Source organism: Paramormyrops kingsleyae, chromosome 19 (assembly GCF_048594095.1).
Source record: "Paramormyrops kingsleyae isolate MSU_618 chromosome 19, PKINGS_0.4, whole genome shotgun sequence".
Lineage (NCBI taxonomy): Eukaryota > Metazoa > Chordata > Actinopteri > Osteoglossiformes > Mormyridae > Paramormyrops > Paramormyrops kingsleyae.
Genome location: NC_132815.1, coordinates 54,092 through 71,150, shown reverse-complemented (window position 1 = coordinate 71,150; position 17,059 = coordinate 54,092). Strand labels below are relative to the sequence as shown.

The following is a 17,059-nucleotide window of genomic DNA, read 5'->3' as shown; positions in this document are numbered from 1 at the left end:
ATAGCTTCCATTATTTTTCCAGTAATGCTAGTTAAACTGATTGGCCTATAGTTTGCTGGATTACTTCTATCCCCTTTTTTGAATATGGGTGTTATATTAGCATGCTTCCAATCTGATGGTACCACACCCACAGATAACGATTTCTGGAATATTAAAGTTAAAGATTGAATATTAAAGTTAAAGATAATATCCCTCATCTCTTTTAAAACTATAGGTAAGATGCCATCAGGCCCCTGCGATTTATTTATTTTGAGTTTAGCTAGGCTTAGTATCACATCAACCTCAGTTATACATATATTGGTCATAGACGATGCTGTATTCGTATTAATTGGTGGTAAGTTACTTGTGTTCTCCATTGTGAACACCCTTGAAAAATAATCATTAAATTCATTTACTATATCAATTTCATTATCAATTATAAAAGTCCCTTACTATCCTGCAAATTATTGATTTCAGCTTTTAGTGCTCTCTTGGAGTTAAAATATTGGAAGAAACCTTTACTGTCATGCTTAGCCTCCAATGCAATTTTTCTTTCTACATCTCTCTTGGATAGCCTAATGTCATTTTTTAACTCTGCCTGTAGACTTAGATACTCCTGCTTAATTTTGAAATCATTAGTTATTTTGCAATTGTGGAACAGAGCCCTTTTCCTCCTGACTTTATTCTTAATTTCCTTAGTAAACCACCTTGGTTGTCGTTTCCTAGATTTAGTTTTGCTGGAAACAGGTATGAAGTCCTCTTGCACTTGCAACAATGTGCTTTTGAAAAATTCCCATGCCTCTTCAACTGTTTTGCTATTTAACTCTGTCCAGTTTACAGTGTCTAATTTCCATCTCATACCATTAAAGTTAGCCTTCCTAACATTGTATACTTTTAATTTGGACTTTGCTCTTCGGACACTAAAATTAACCTCGAATTTAACCATGTTATGATCACTACCGTACAATGGGTCTAAAACCTCTAATTTTCCAATCCTATCCTGGTTATTACAGAAAACAAGATCAAGACGGGCTTCTCCCCTGGTAGGAGTATTAACAAACTGAGTAAAAAAACAATCCTGTACTAATTCCACCATCTCAAGTTCATTTACAGAAGAGCCAGAGACTGTGTCCCACTGTATCCCAGGTAAATTAAAATCACCCATAACCACCACATCATTTTTATTACTCATAATCCTGATATCATCATATAACATTCTGCTTTCCTCAACAGCTACATTAGGTGCTCTATAACAAACCCCGACAATTAGGCCATTTGAATCTTTAGCATCAAGTTTTATCCATACAGCTTCTGAATTTTTATTTTTATCAGTGAGATCCCTTGCCTGCAAGTTCTCTTTTACGTATACTGCAACACCACCTCCCTTCTTGCCTATCCGGTCTCTACGGAATAACGCATAACCATCCATATTATATTCATCACCCATCCATGTTTCAGTTATTCCTATAATGTCGTAATTGTCTGAAGAAATTAAAGACTAAGTCATTAATTTTGTTTCTAATACTCCTAGCATTCAAATACAGACCACTAATGGTAGGCCTTTTACAGTGTCTACTTTTAATATTTATTTTGGGCTTTCTGTCTGTCCCCACATAAATTCTTAACTGACCTCCCTGACCCCCAAGTCCCTAGTTTAAACATTCCTCAACTATTCTGCACATACGCCTCCCCAATACACTGGTTCCCCTATGGTTCAGATGCAAACCCTCTGGCTTGAACAGGTCCCACCTGTTCCAGAAGGTCTTCCAGTGCCCCATAAACCTGAACCCCTCTTTCCTACACCACCATTTTAGCCATGCATTTAATCCCCTTATCTCAGCTAACTTTGCCTGACTTGCACGTGGCACGGGAAGTATTCCAGAGAATACCACCATGGATGTTCTGCTTCTAAGCTTATCCGTGACTTCTATAAATTTATCTTGCAGAACAGCCCTCCTGCCCTTTCCTATGTCATTGGTGCCAACATGCACCACGACCACTGGATCCACCCCGGCTGGGGCCAAAAGCCTGTCCACTCGATCTGGAAGGTCCCCTACCTGGGCACCAGGCAGGCAAGACACCGTACGGGACCCTCTATCACGGGTGCACACATAACTATCTACACCTCTTATAATTGAATCCCCTACTACCACAACCTCCCTCCTACTGGGGTTAGGTGGCTTCTTGGTGCCCAAGGGCCCACCTGCCTCCCCAGTCTCTTCCGGCTCTAAAGCTGGAAGCACCTGAAAGCGGTTAGACACCGTTACTTCAGGTGATGCCGCCTCTGAATTGTGTACGCCCTTTTCTACGTCTACGACCTACGTTCACCCAGCTCTCTCGACCTACCTGTTCATCATTCTCCCCCCTCCCCGCTTGTGACGTACACACAAGACTACACTGAGGTTCGCCCTGCCATGTTTGGCAGAATTCCGTGTCAGCCAGAAGTGGGTGGCAACGAAAAGTTCTTTATCTCCTCCTAAGGCAAATCCATCTACATCTGTTCAAACGACTTGTGTCACCTCCATGAAAAGTAAGGGTGCTTAAAATACAGCTTTGTTTGCAGAAGTTGTGTCACAACCATGTGGTGGGTGGTGATATATTAACATCTGAAATGTTTTCTTGCAGTTACAGCCTTCCAAATATTACAAGTCTGGCTGCCAGACAGGCCTTTGAGACTGCCACCAGGCACCTGTCACACATGGATAGGTCCGTGGTGGCAGACTACCTCTCCCCCAGCACGTCCACCGAGTCAGGCAATGTGATCCGGGCACGCATGCTGCTAAGTCTGATTGCTGGTGAATCAGAGTAAGTAAATAGATTTCTTGTAATTTGCTGAAAAATGCTTTGTTTGGTCAACAACTACTTAATTTGTCCACATACATATAGCATGTTATTTATTTCTTTGTTCCAGTTCTGGTTCCAGTGAGCCTGTACCTCATACCTCTGGTGCCGGATGTCCACAGATGGATGAGCGGGCTGCCTATGACTTGTTCATCAAGTCTTTCCCAGTGGCCATTGACGGAAGATGTCCAGGGAAGTCAGTGCGGACTGAACTTGTGGGGATCACCTATGAACGTCTGTGCTACGACCACTGGTGCAGTGACCAAAAGACTCTTCGAATGAAGCATGTGATAGGTGAGTGAAATCCATACCACTTGAATATCATTCACATTTCTTAGAGCTGAAACACTCAGTTAAATCTACATATATTGACTAATAATGAATATCTTTCTTGGCAGAGCACTTTGGTCGGCGCCTGCCCACAGAGCACAGGGTCCATGCCTGGATGGAGAAGGAGGGTTGGACTTCCAACTGTCCTGATGTTCAGCAGATCCTGAGGCAATGTAGTCCTTCTGGTTCAGTGGACACTGCTCCATGATCAAGAAGCTCCTCCAGAATCAGAGGTGGATGGGACTGATCATCGTAGAGATTGAAGGCAAAGGAAGAGGAGTGAAAGCAACAAGAAAGTTTGTGGCTGGAGAGGTAATCTGTGACTACCACGGCAGGCAAGTCACAAGGCAGGAGGGTCTTCAGATCCATAGTCAAATGGCAGAAGGACAGAGTGGATATATGTTTTTTTTATAAGGACAGGAATGGACAGGCCAAATGCATAGATGCAAATGATGAGCACTGCCAGTACCATCCAGACATGGATACATTTGGAAGGCTAATAAACCATTCAAGCAAGCGAGCTAACCTCCGGCCAAGATTATATCGTTTTGATGACAGGGACATTCTAATATTCTTTGCAATGAAGGACATTGCTGTTGATGAATAGCTCTTGTTTGACTATGGGGTCAGGAGGAGGTCCTTTGCTGGCGAAGGACTGGACCTGGACTGGCTGTGATACAGTAGATGTCCAGTAGATGGCACTTTTACATTATCAATGCATGCGTGTATGGATATCACCAGTAAACGTTATAAAAAGTATTTCCAGGTCGTGACCAATAAATTATTTCAAAGACAACACACCTGTGTACATATCCAACACAATACATTGGTATTACTTACTTCAGCCTGTTGGTTCATGGCGGACTAGTCCTAACCATAAGGGTGATTTAACCCCCTGGGGTCGGCGGTCCCGCCGGCGGGATCTGACAGAAATTTCGCAAAACCGTTTAAATAACTCCGCGAGTTTTTGTCATATACACTCACCTAAAGGATTATTAGGAACACCTGTTCAATTTCTCATTAATGCAATTATCTAATCAACCAATCACATGGCAGTTGCTTCAATGCATTTAGGGATGTGGTCCTGGTCAAGACAATCTCCTGAACTCCAAACTGAATGTCAGAATGGGAATGAAAGGTGATTTAAGCAATTTTGAGCGTGGCATGGTTGTTGGTGCCAGACGGGCCGGTCTGAGTATTTCACAATCTGCTCAGTTACTGGGATTTTCACGCACAACCATTTCTATGGTTTACAAAGAATGGTGTGCAAAGGGAAAAACATCCAGTATGCGGCAGTCCTGTGGGCGAAAATGCCTTGTTGATGCTAGAGGTCAGAGGAGAATGGGCCGACTGATTCAAGCTGATAGAAGAGCAACTTTGACTGAAATAACCACTCGTTACAACTGAGGTATGCAGCAAAGCATTTGTGAAGCCACAACACGCACAACCTTGAGGCGGATGGGCTACAACAGCAGAAGACCCCACCGAGTACCACTCATCTCCACTACAAATAAGAAAAAGAGGCTACAATTTGCACGAGCTCACCAAAATTGGACAGGTAAAGACTGGAAAAATGTTGCCTGGTCTGATGAGTCTCGATTTCTGTTGAGACATTCAAATGGTAGAGTCAGAATTTGGCATAAACAGAATGAGAACATGGATCCATCATGCCTTGTTACCACTGTGCAGGCTGGTGGTGGTGGTGTAATGGTGTGGGGGATGTTTTCTTGGCACACTTTAGGCCCCTTAGTACCAATTGGGCATCGTTTAAATGCCACGGCCTACCTGAGCATTGTTTCTGACCATGTCCATCCCTTTATGACCACCATGTACCTATCCTCTGATGGCTACTTCCAGCAGGATAATGCACCATGTCACAAAGCTCGAATCATTTCAAATTGGTTTCTTGAACATGACAATGAGTTCACTGTACTAAAATGGCCCCCACAGTTACCAGATCTCAACCCAATAGAGCATCTTTGGGATGTGGTGGAACAGGAGCTTCGTGCCCTGGATGTGCATCCCACAAATCTCCATCAATTGCAAGATGCTATCCTATCAATATTGGCCAACATTTCTAAAGAATGCTTTCAGCACCTTGTTGAATCAATGCCACGTAGAATTAAGGCAGTTCTGAAGGCGAAAGGGGGTCAAACACCATATTAGTATGGTGTTCCTAATAATCCTTTAGGTGAGTGCATATTAAGCCATCATAATGTGATATTACTGCTTTTAAGCAAACCTTGGTCCAGATACTTAGACATCCTGCAGTTTAAACATTTATATTACGGTCAACTATCAATTAGTGTATAACTCGACACAGGAGCAACATAAAAGGATAATTCGAAATGCATGTAAAAGTGGACATTCTCCCCTTCGTGGCCATTTAACGGTCTCGGACTTTTCTTGAGGTATCTATGTAAAATCAACAAAAATTGCATTTCACGGATTTGCGGCAGCATTTTATTTTGCAGGGCGTGGTGCAGTGAGCGGCACGCTAACATTCCTCATTAGTGCAAGGTCAGGTCAGTAGAGTATAGTGGCCGAATTGTCGTCTTCATTTCGAAGTTTTCCCACAGCATTTGCTAAATACTTTACAGTTTTTAAACAATGCATTATTTAAGGTTTCAAAGTAACTATGTTTTATCGCTTTTTAGTTTTCATGTTTAGACAAACTTAATCTAACGGTTTGAAAAGAAATGCTGCTTTTTCAATGTGTCGCTGTTCAGTTTCATGTTTATAAAAACTTAAATTAACAACCTGCACCATTAAAACAGTTGATCGTGCTGGTGTCACTTTGAAGTGAAATGCGTAGTTGCCTAACTGTTACGTCAACCACTGTCCATACGTGTATTACCACTAGGTGCGTCAGTTTTTCCAACAATAGGTGTGCGATCTCATTTAACCTGTAATTTAAATGAAATAGTTAAATACTGTGCCACTCGATGGATAAAGCAATGAAATAAACTTAACCATATGTAATCAAATGTGTTTATTTCTAGAAAATTTTTTTTGTTTGTTTTTAGGTAGCAGTTTCCAACATGCCCCGCAAGGCCCAGGCCTGTCCCCTGTGTAAGGTGACATATATGAATGTGTCTGTCCACCTTTGTGATCTCCACAAGGTGGACAGCAACACTGAAAGAAAGCTGCAGATTTGCTGGGCCAATCGATTGCCCCGTGGCCCAATGCCCGGCGAAAAATCTAACCAGGATTGACCGCCACCTCAGGCTTCGGCACTCGCTCGATGGCAACGAACTGAAGCGGCTAGTATTTTATCACATTCAATTTAATTGTATCTGTACAGGAAATTTCCACAACAGTTCATTGTCTTACATGGTTCTCTCCTGCCCAAAACTCAGATCGCAGTCGGCAAGAAGCAGGCAGCACGGCGGTCGCTGCAAGACTTTAAAAGTGCTCGGACCACAAAAATGGACGAAATGTTGAAGCTAAAGCAGCGGCTCCGACAGTTGGAACAGGAGGTGGCCGAGCTTAGGGGAAGTTCCTCTGTGCCTCGGCAATCGGGATCCGGGTCACACAAGTAGTTCTTCAGTGGTAATTACAATTGCAATGTCATGATAAAATTTATGACTTAAACATTATGGACCTTAAACATCTTTTCCTAGACTTCTAGTCATTATGGCCTTTTAACATGGATGTCTTTGGTTTTGTATAAATTTTTTATGTCATGTCGTTTATGTCAGTGAACATAATTGTTGTCAGTGAGATTACATGGCTTAACTTGAATTTTCTGTTTTTCTTTTTTCCTTTTAGACTCCCGAGGTTTCAGGAGAGCGTCTTTCGGGTCGGCGCCTCTGGGACTATGACAAAATCAAATGCATGAATTAAAGTGCATTAAAAGTTTTGTGCCCTTTATGTGGGGCGATAAAGAGGCCCCAGCTCCTGCCCACCTCCGATTTCTAACAGAGACTAGCAGAATTAGTGATTGGCTGTCTGACCTACACAAAAAATGCATGGTCACGACTAACATGAGCTGTTTTGGCCGTCATAAAATTCTGCCAGTTTCTGTTAGTCAGATCTTGCCTGTGTCCGACTACGCAAAAAGGAAATCGCTTTCCTTTTCAGTCATTTGAGGGGACAGCTCAAACCCTTAGCTAAGCGGATAGTCGGACACAGGAAAGAGGTCAAGGAGAAGAAGTCCCAGAGGATGCCGACCCGGGAGAACCTCTCAGAACTGGTGACTGAGCTGCTGACCCGGATCCCTGAATGTTTAGGTTAGTGAAAACCTTATGGCATGGCGATTGGAGGGAGCATTGGCACCAGCTTGTCATCTTCCCCCTGCTCCCCATTTTTGTCTCAAATTTTATTGTTTGGACAGTATGACATGGCACTTAGCCATCTCTCCAATTTGACTCTCCCTGCCGGCCCCTGGAGGGTGGGCTCCCCCTTTGAGTCTGGTCCATCCCAAGGTTTCTTCCTTCTTGGTAGTTTTTCCTTGCCACTGTCACCTATGGCTTACTCACTGGGGGCTTTAAGTGGGGATGCTGTAAAGCACTTTGAGATGTTGTGATAATGTGCTATAGAAAAATAAATTTATTTGTTGAAAACCGCCTTCGTTTTACAGACGGCAGGTGGAGGAGGTTCATAAAACAATGGAGATCGAGCTGTCGGGGGAAGGCCCCAGTGGCGCCACATCTAGGTCATGGTGAGTCCAGCGGGGTGCAGGTGCTACCCATAACATGTGACACAGAAGGTGTAAATGACCTGTGGAGTAAAAGACAAGTCAATCACTTCAGCTCAGCGATGGTGAGGCTAAAACCACCATCCAACAGGTGGCACTGCGGAGGGAGACCTGGAGCCACAAAAGGGGATGGTCCTGGACCAGCTGTGGGAGGAGCAGGGGCTGCAGCAGGAGGTGGGGCCAGATGAGCTGGAGGAGGGGCTGCAGCAGCTGCTGAAAGAGCAGTGGGAGGAGGAGCAGGAGCTGGAGCAGCTGGTGCTGCAGTGGTCAGAGTAGCAGTAGTCTGAGGAACAATCTGAAGTAAGTTTCACCAGTTAATTATTTTATCTGAAGCATTATAATTTGTGTTAATAGAAATGCATATATATGTCGAAACTGAAAGCACATCTCTTTCTGACAGTTCCCAAGGCAACTGACATTGACAACGTCCGAGGCTTATTAAAGCAAATGCAACAGTAAGCCACCTTCACTGAACATTTAACATGGTAGCTGTTGTTACTACTACTTCTTTACTATTGTGGTTGCTGTTGCTGATATATGCTTGTTTTCTGCTTGTCTACATTTTAGATCATCAATCACTGCATAAGCCGGAAGGATCAGTCTTTTTGAAAGGCCATCTTATGTTTTTCTTCCCCATTTTGCATTTACCTCGTCATCTTAATATATAAAAATATAAATATAAAACTTTACTTTATTTATATTTTATGTCACAGCTGCTGTGTTATTTGTGTTGCCATGAAAGTCACTTTGCACTTAAGCTTTTAAGTTATAAAGGAAATGTGCCACAGAAATAAAAGGCCTTTGTTTAATTAGTGTCTCAGTTTTCCCTTGTCATCTCCTCCACGAGTCACTGTGCATGGGTTGATGGTAGGCATACTTTTTAACAGATGGGTTCATTAAACACAAGGTGCTGATTGCAAAGTGTCCAAATGACAGACTTAGACATTACAGATATTAAGCATATTATGGCATCACGTGGTGATGTCACGGCTTTTAAACAAACCTCAGTCCGGATACTTGGACATTGTGGCTTTCAGAATATTTTTTAATTCCTGGATTTCTAGTCATCACAGCTTTTAGACCTTGAATGAGCCATGGGCGAGGCGCTGCAGAAGACTGGGTGAAATCTGCCTAGCGACCGCTTTCTTTACTGGTCAATTTTTGGTGGGAATCTGGCACCATTAATGTTTCACTGATTTTGGAGGGGGCGGGGTCTTGGGTAAGGGGCAAGACTTGCTTATATGTGTACAGCGCAGGCTGGAAGACAGTCTGAGCAGCTTCTGGTAAGTAATGTGAAACCGTTTTTCCATAGCATTTAACGTTAACTAAGTTTTAAGCCATGTCACTACTACTTGACATGGTTGGACTAAAATCTTTAAAGTCGGTCAATCACACTGCACCTGTTCTAATACTGAGAAATGCTTGCTTAGCTAACAGACAAAAAAAACTATAGCTTTTATGGGTAATTGCTTAAAAAAAGATGTAAACAAATGTGGGGGAAATAAAGGGTGTTTGTAACCAATCAGCGTTTCATCTTCTCTCCTGTGTCCATGGGTCATAGTAAGTATGCAAACACAATAACTGAGCAGTCACCTTTGCCATGACAGTCAATACAGAAGTGTCTTACTGATCACTTAATTTAACAGAAGGCACTAATTGCAGTGTTAAAATGACACTTAGACCCAGTCCCTTTCCCACACTAATACCTAAGCTAAGGTTTGGTGCTCATTCTATCCTTTTCTATTCTATTCTCAATTTTGCGAACTCACACCATCACTGCAGACATGTGCCTCAGACCTATCCCAGTCCACCTATCTCTTAGATCTAGAAGATCCCATCCAACATCCAGGCGCCGCACATCCAGTAATCTTATCTACCCTCCCCTGTCATCCCAGTCCCAACGTCGGGTGTTGGGCGGTCTCTGGAATTGCCAGTCTGCTGTAAAGAAGGCTGATTTCATTTCCGCCTTTGCTTCCCACCATTCTTTTGACTTTCTGGCTCTAACTGAGACCTGGATATCCCCAGAGAACTCGGCTACACCAGCTGCTCTCTCCTCTGCTTATGCTTTCTCTCACTCTCCACGCCAGACTGGCAGGGGCGGTGGCACAGGTCTGTTACTACCTCGGAACTGGTGCTTCACACCCCTCTCTCTCCCCCAGCTCAACATTTCATCCTTTGAATTCCATGGAGTTGCAGTTTCCTCTCCATTCAATATTCTTATCATTGTTGTCTACCGCCCTCCTGGCCCCCTAGGCCACTTTCTAGAGGAGCTGGATACTCTCCTCATTCTCTTCCCCACTGACAGCTCCTCTCTCATTCTCCTTGGTGACTTCAATCTCCCCCATGACAAGCTCCTTTCTTCTGGTCTCCTCCCTTTTCTCTATTCCTTTTCTCTGACATCCAACAACTGCTCTCCAACACACAAAGGAGGTAATGTTCTCGACCTGGTTTTCAGCCGCCCCTCTCCAGCCACCGACATCACCATTACTCCTCTTCACATTTCTGATCACCACTTAGTATCCTTTACCATCACCCTTCCTGTCTTACCCAATCCTGGCTTTCAACATTTCTCACCCACTAGACCAAACCTCCACTCTGTCTCCCCTTCATCTGTTGCTTCCTACACCCTGTCCTATCTTCCTGACCTTAACTCCTTTTCCTCCCTTGCACTGGAACCTGCAACTGATACTCTTCTCTCCTCACTTTCCTCATCCATTGATCACCTCTGCCCACCGTCTCTTAACCCCAAGAAAAATCGCCCTGCTCCTTGGCTTTCAGCTGCATTGCGCAGCAACCGAAGGGAATTGCGGGTAGCAGAGAGGACATGGAAGAAATCTAAACTTGATGCAGATCTGTCTTCTTACCGTACTCTTCTATCCAAATTCTCTTCGGATGTGACTGCAGCTAAAACTGCCTTTTATAAGGAAAAACTTGAGCTATCCTCACATGATCCCCGTAAACTCCATATCTTTTCATCACTACTCAACCCTCCAACTCCTCCTGCTCCATCCTCCCTGACTGCTGAAGACTTTGCCACCTTCTTTTACGAAAGGATTGGCGAAATCTGCCAGACATTCTCTCCCTCCCCATCCACTACACTACACACCCAGGATTTCCCTTCCCCCTTACTGACCCAGTTTACCAGTCTTACAGTTGATGAGATCATGAAAGTCATCTCATCTTCCAACCCTACCACCTGCCCACTGGATCCAATCCCTTCCACATTGCTCCAGACAATCTCTCTGGACCTTCTCCCCTTCATCACCACTATCATTAATGGCTCCATAACTTCCGGTCATGTACCAACAGCATTCAAAATAGCCAGGGTCATTCCCATCTTGAAAAAACCCACTCTAAATCCCTCGGACACTTGCAACTACTGACCAGTATCTCTTCTTTCCTTCCTTTCAAAAATCCTCGAACGCACAGTCTACAACCAGCTCTCTCTTTACCTCTCTCAGAACAACCTCCAGGATCCTAATCAGTCTGGCTTCAAAGCAGCTCACTCCACAGAGACTGCCCTCTTAGCAGTAACTGAGAAGCTGCATGCTGCTAGGTCAGCTAAGCTGTCATCTGTCCTCATCCTTCTTGACCTATCAGCAGCATTTGACACGGTTAACCACAAGACTCTCCTATCCATCCTTAGGAGTCTTGGCATCGGTGGTTTGGCTTGGCAATGGCTTGCATCCTACCTCGAAGGCCGATCATACAGAGTGACATGGAAAGGACTCACATCTACCCCACGTAGTCTCTTCACTGGCGTCCCTCAGGGCTCAGTTCTTGGCCCACTCCTGTTCTCCCTCTATACCAAATCTCTTGGTGAGGTCATATCCTCTCATGGCTTCTCATACCACTGCTATGCAGGTGACACTCAACTCATCCTCTCGTTCCCTCTTTCAGACACTCATGTCTCCACTAAGATATCTGCATGTCTAGCTGATATCTCATCTTGGATGACCGCTCACCAACTGAAACTTAACCCTAGTAAAACGGAACTGCTGTACATCCCTGCTGACTCATCCCCCCTCCTGGACCTTGCGATCTCCCTCGACAACTCCCTGATCCGTCCTTCGGTTTCTGCTCGCAACCTTGGGGTTACCATGGACAATCGTCTATCCTTTTCCTCTCATATCGCCAACGTTTCCCGCTCTTGTCGGTTTCTCCTGTTTAATATCAGAAGGATACGTCCATTTCTTTCCACACAGGCTACCCAGATACTCGTTCAGTCCCTCGTCATCTCTCCCGCCTTGACTACTGCAACTCGCTCCTAGCAGGTTTACCACTGAGCGTCATTCGTCCCCTCCAACTGATTCAGAATGCAGCTGCTCGACTTGTTTTCAACCTTCCCAAGTTCACCCACACCACTCCTTTGCTGCGCTCCCTACACTGGCTTCCTGTGGCTGCCCGCATCAGATTCAAAACACTGATGCTCGCATACAAAGCCAAAAATGATCTGGCTCCATCCTACCTAAAAGACCTCATCACACCCCGCACTGCACCACGATCTCTCCGATCCTCCAGCACTGCTCGACTGGTCCCACCACCCCTCAAGGCACAAGGAAGACACACCTCCCGACTCTTCTCTGTTCTGGCACCAAGTTGGTGGAATGAACTCCCCCTAGATGTCCGAACAGCTGAGTCACTGAATGTCTTCAAAAGACGACTTAAAACACCTTTTCCAGAAATACCTGAATTAGCACTTCTGGCATTATAGTTGCATTACTAAAAAAAAAAAAAAAAAAAGCACTTTTCCAACACAGTATTAGATCGATGGTGTTCATAGCCTTGGTTTTTACTGAGCTAGTATCGGGAAAAATTCATTGTGTAGTCTTAAAGCACTTATGTAAGTCGCTCTGGCGAAGGGCGTCTGCCAAATGCTGTAAATGTAAATGTGCTTGTAAGTCATTCCAGTTAAAAGTTATGAGCATTTGACAAGGCCTAGCTCCTTTTTCCCCAAGTCAGAGTCCCGGCAATACGTGTTGCTGCATCTCTGATTCTCAACTTTCATTCTCAGTTTTTTTTCTGAGGGACCGTTGGCTCCAGAGACTTGGAATTTGGTAGACGTGGCTCTCAGGCTATGCCCATTCAGAATCTGCAAGTCCCCGGTCTCCAAGTCACTGCATTGTCTAAGTGGCCACCGGGTGGCACTAGGGCAACGGGGCTAAGTGCATCCCAATCCCATTTCCACACTAATGCCTAAGCTAAGGTTTCTTGGGTATTTTAACCGTACCCAGATTTGCTAAGTAAAATTACAGATTTCACGGTTAGGGTTACAGCATGTGGTCAGGGGAGAGGGGTTAGGGAAGGGGGTTAGGAACCCCAGAGCCTGCGACCCCAGCGTCCCAGGGCCACAGTAATGCACGGGCCAATCTGTGCATCCACCCGCTTGCACCCCACACATCATCCCTTTGGTTGGGACTTGTTTATAAATTTTAGTTTGTTTAGGGGGCGATGGAGAGAAGATCCGAGGAGAATCCAAGACACCAGGACCAACCGGAGGAACAGCAGGAGGAACGACGCCATCAGGTAGTTATTTGCCCTTAAACTTGACTTTTACTTGTCATCTATCCCTTTTCTAGGTTTCACAGTGTTGAACCCATCAACACTGGCCTCCGGGAATCTGGAGCCCCACCGTGGCATCCCAGCTGGCATTCGACCGACCTTAAACGTTTAAATGTGGTTGAAATAATGTCAGTTTATAAAAAAACATTCATTCAACGTCAAAACAACGTTGAATACCAAATGGTTGAAATGGTGTTGTTAACTAACTATGGATTCAACATAGAAATATAAATAAAATTTGAGTTGTACGTCAAATCAACATTATTTTTACAACCATTTGCAAAATCTAAACAAAATCCAACGGTTATCCAACACTGACACCTGACGTTGATTCAACGCTGACTCTACGTTAAAATGCCAGCTGCATGCAGTGAGAGAGGACATGAAGTTAGTTGGTGTGAGAGAAGAGGATGCAGAGGATAGGGTTAGATGGAGGCAAATGATTCGCTGTGGCAACACCTGAAAGGGAACAGCCGAAAGACAAAGAAGAAGAAATAATAAAATAGAAGGATTGGTGCTGACCTAAAGTAAAAATTGCATTGTAGTCCTATGTAATTTTTATAATAAATATTTATTTCTTTTTTTTTTGTTCTTCTTGTTGAGGTATGTGAATATTTTTTTTTATATGACATATGACACATACTGTTGTTGACAATATAAAAGCATAAAAAAAGCCCTTTTTTACTGAGAGCAATACAAGGACTTGATTGCAGGACGGCGGTTGTCCATCACACAATGGCAGTGACTAGAACTGGATTTTATTGGCTCTGACGGTCCCAGACAATTGCGCATGCGCGAAGTGGGTCTGCGTCTTCATCTTCAGGCTAGAAGATTCTCTGACAGTGGACCGTTTTGGACGGAATCTGGTGGTAACTAGAACTTTCCTAAATACATTTTGAGTGTGCCTGACTCTGGCCCACATATTAATACGTATTGTGTGTATGATCAGACGTTTAACCGCCAACCGAACGTTCTGTGTGTGCGCGCGTGCATGTGGGCAGAAGTTAATTTAACCGCGAAGCGCTGTGTCCGTGTGTGTGACTTAACTATATTTTGTGGACAAATTTGTACCAAAAAGTGAGATAAACCTGTCAAAAACTCCCTTTGGGGATGTCCTCATTTGTAAAACAGGTTTAAAAAATTAAGGACAATTCTCTGGCATTTATTTTTGCTGTATCAAAAACGTACCGAACTGTGACAAGTGTATCGTTTTGAACCGAACCGTTGATTTTGTGAACCGTTACACCCCATAGTGATGTTCCCTGTCATATACTGTCATGCGCTACATTTTTATAATGAACTTGATTGCAATATAATACTCTAATATAAATCTGTTTTACCATGGCAGAACTATGACAAATAAAATGATGGCTCTAATGAGCCTCAGAGGAAGGAGTGGGAAGGTGTCCTTTATGAAGACCCATCTTTACAAGCTCATCTGTGGTGAGTTTGCTTTAACATTTTTTAACAATGTTTTAAATAATATAGAATATAGTAAGCAGAATAATAATTCATAAGAAATCATTTTAGTTGGAGGACTCTACAGAGCATACTGTAATATTATATATAATACTCCATTCTGGGCTCTAGACTAACTTCTCTACTGGCAGTACTGGTTACTACCAACTGCCTTTTCTTGCTCACCCAAGCATGTTAGTAAATACTAATTTATATACGTTGAAACATTGGCAATGCCACAAGTTGATATGTACAAAATATTGGAGAGGTTAGTGTTTGCTAATAATGATCTTTTTTTTTTTTTTTCTTTTCAGACGTGGTGTTCAGCTCATTTGATACTACAACAACAAAAATAAATGAACACATGGCCAAATATTTAAAATATGCACCAGAGAGGATGGGTGGCGGTGGCAGAAAAATGGAAAAATAACTAGCCATGTTCAATGTGGCCCAGTGTTTGGGCTGTTCTAGTTCAACAAGTGTTTGTGTAAAATGTTTTACGTAATAAAGCATGTTTCTTTAATCAGTGAAATGTCTTTATTAATCTTCTTCCTGGTCTTGCTTTTACCAATTGGCTTTGTCCTAGCTGACTCTGCATGTCCACTAACTCGTTTATGTATCCATTTCAAGGTGTTTGTTCTGTTGAAAACATCAGTACTTTAGTGAAAACAGTTTAACAAAATAAACTGTTGAAAAGCAGGACTTTAGTGACGTTGAAATTTTAACGTTGATTGGATTTGCAAAATCTAAACTAAAATCAATATTGATTCAATGTTGGCAAATTCACCTATGTTGACAAACGTGACGTTGGAATGACGTTGCTATTTCAACGTTGATTAGATTTGCAAAATCTAAACAAAATCCAACGGTTATCCAACACTGACACCTGACGTTGATTCAACGCTGACTCCACGTTAAAATGCCAGCTGGGATCTTATCCCCCCTAGATGGAGGTACCTTGTAATGCCCAGGACACCGCACAAGGTCAATCCACATCCATCCTGGCCCAATAAATAAACTTAATCTCACCAGCACTGTGTCTCGCTTCCTTCCTCTACGGAGGCTTGATGATTATGAGGGTGTCACAGTAGGTGATTTATATATAAATAAAGGGAGAAGGTCAGTGGTGTGGTATTAGGTTTAGAGTATGCGTTCAGCACAGTGGTTTTATGGTTAGGGAAGTGGGTCTTAGCAATAAGTAAAGGTCAGACATGGGGGTTATTTTGTGGTTAGGGCTGAGGATTTGGGTGAGGGGTTGGAAGTTGAGGTAGGGGTATGTAGTTGGGGATAGGTTAAGATTAGGGGTATAGTTTGTGGGTTTTGGTAAGGGTTAAGTTTAGGTACCAGAAGTGGGTTGGGGGCTAGGTTAGTAGTTTGTGGTTAGGGAAGTGGTTTGGGTAAGGGTTTGGAGGCCCCCATGCTAACATATGCACTGGCCATCTTATACCATTCACTAGACCAGGCCCCCATGGTGTCAGGAGATACGTAGTGCCTGATCGATCCTTATGCATGCCTATTTCCCTTACATCTGTCCTTTTAAGAAGCCATGTCCTGCTTAGTAAATTTGCTGTCACCTCTGACATGGTTGTCTGCCATCTGAGCCTACCCTTCAGGGTATCTGCTTGTGACCAAGGTGGTGTGCTGACACCAGGCCTGGTGTTAGAACCAGCCTGCGCAGGCACCCTAGGACGGGTATCGGCTTGGGACAGAGGTGGCATGCTGTCACTAGGAGTATTAGACGGGTCTGTACAGCTGCCTTAAGACTTGTAACCTGACTAAGGCATAAGGTGTCGCCCTGTGGATTGGTTCGCCTGGTGCCCCCTTGGACTTCAACTAGAATTATGTCCTGATCTAGTGCAACCTCAGGGTTAAGTTGTGTGGCCATCTGTGGGCCTTTTGGAGTGGCTTGTTCCTTTAGGGGACTAGTCTGGACATGTAATTGACCCCCTGGGGAGGGAATAAGGAGGCCCAGAAGACTAGGGGGCTCTCCACAAGTTCCTCTACCCCGGGGGATGCTTGCCCTGCTGGGTCTGTTATGGTGGCGACCGTTGCCTGTGGCTGCTCCATCTCAGGACCAGGTGCTGTGAGCTGGGACTGTGGATTCACCTCAGCAACCACCGTATTGTCATCTGCACCTTGTATGAGGAAGGACGGCTGTAAGTCACTCCAGAAGACTGGTTCCTCTACACT

The 17,059-nt window shown here is 43.9% G+C and overlaps 3 long non-coding RNA genes across 3 annotated transcripts; all 3 read left to right on the top strand.

The window, feature by feature from the left end:
• The first annotated feature begins 6,514 nt into the window (after positions 1–6,514).
• Positions 6,515–8,049, top strand: LOC111844388 (uncharacterized). The gene is made up of 4 exons (XR_002838374.2): positions 6,515–6,702; positions 6,922–7,382; positions 7,733–7,813; positions 7,941–8,049. It is a non-coding gene; the product is annotated as an uncharacterized lncRNA (long non-coding RNA).
• LOC111844389 (uncharacterized) lies at positions 8,043–8,479 on the top strand. Its single transcript, XR_002838375.1, has 3 exons — positions 8,043–8,149; positions 8,250–8,304; positions 8,417–8,479. It is a non-coding gene; the product is annotated as an uncharacterized lncRNA (long non-coding RNA).
• A 5,544-nt stretch (positions 8,480–14,023) lies between these two features.
• LOC140581125 (uncharacterized) lies at positions 14,024–15,392 on the top strand. Its single transcript, XR_011984152.1, has 3 exons — positions 14,024–14,280; positions 14,760–14,854; positions 15,184–15,392. It is a non-coding gene; the product is annotated as an uncharacterized lncRNA (long non-coding RNA).
• The last annotated feature ends 1,667 nt before the right edge of the window (positions 15,393–17,059 follow it).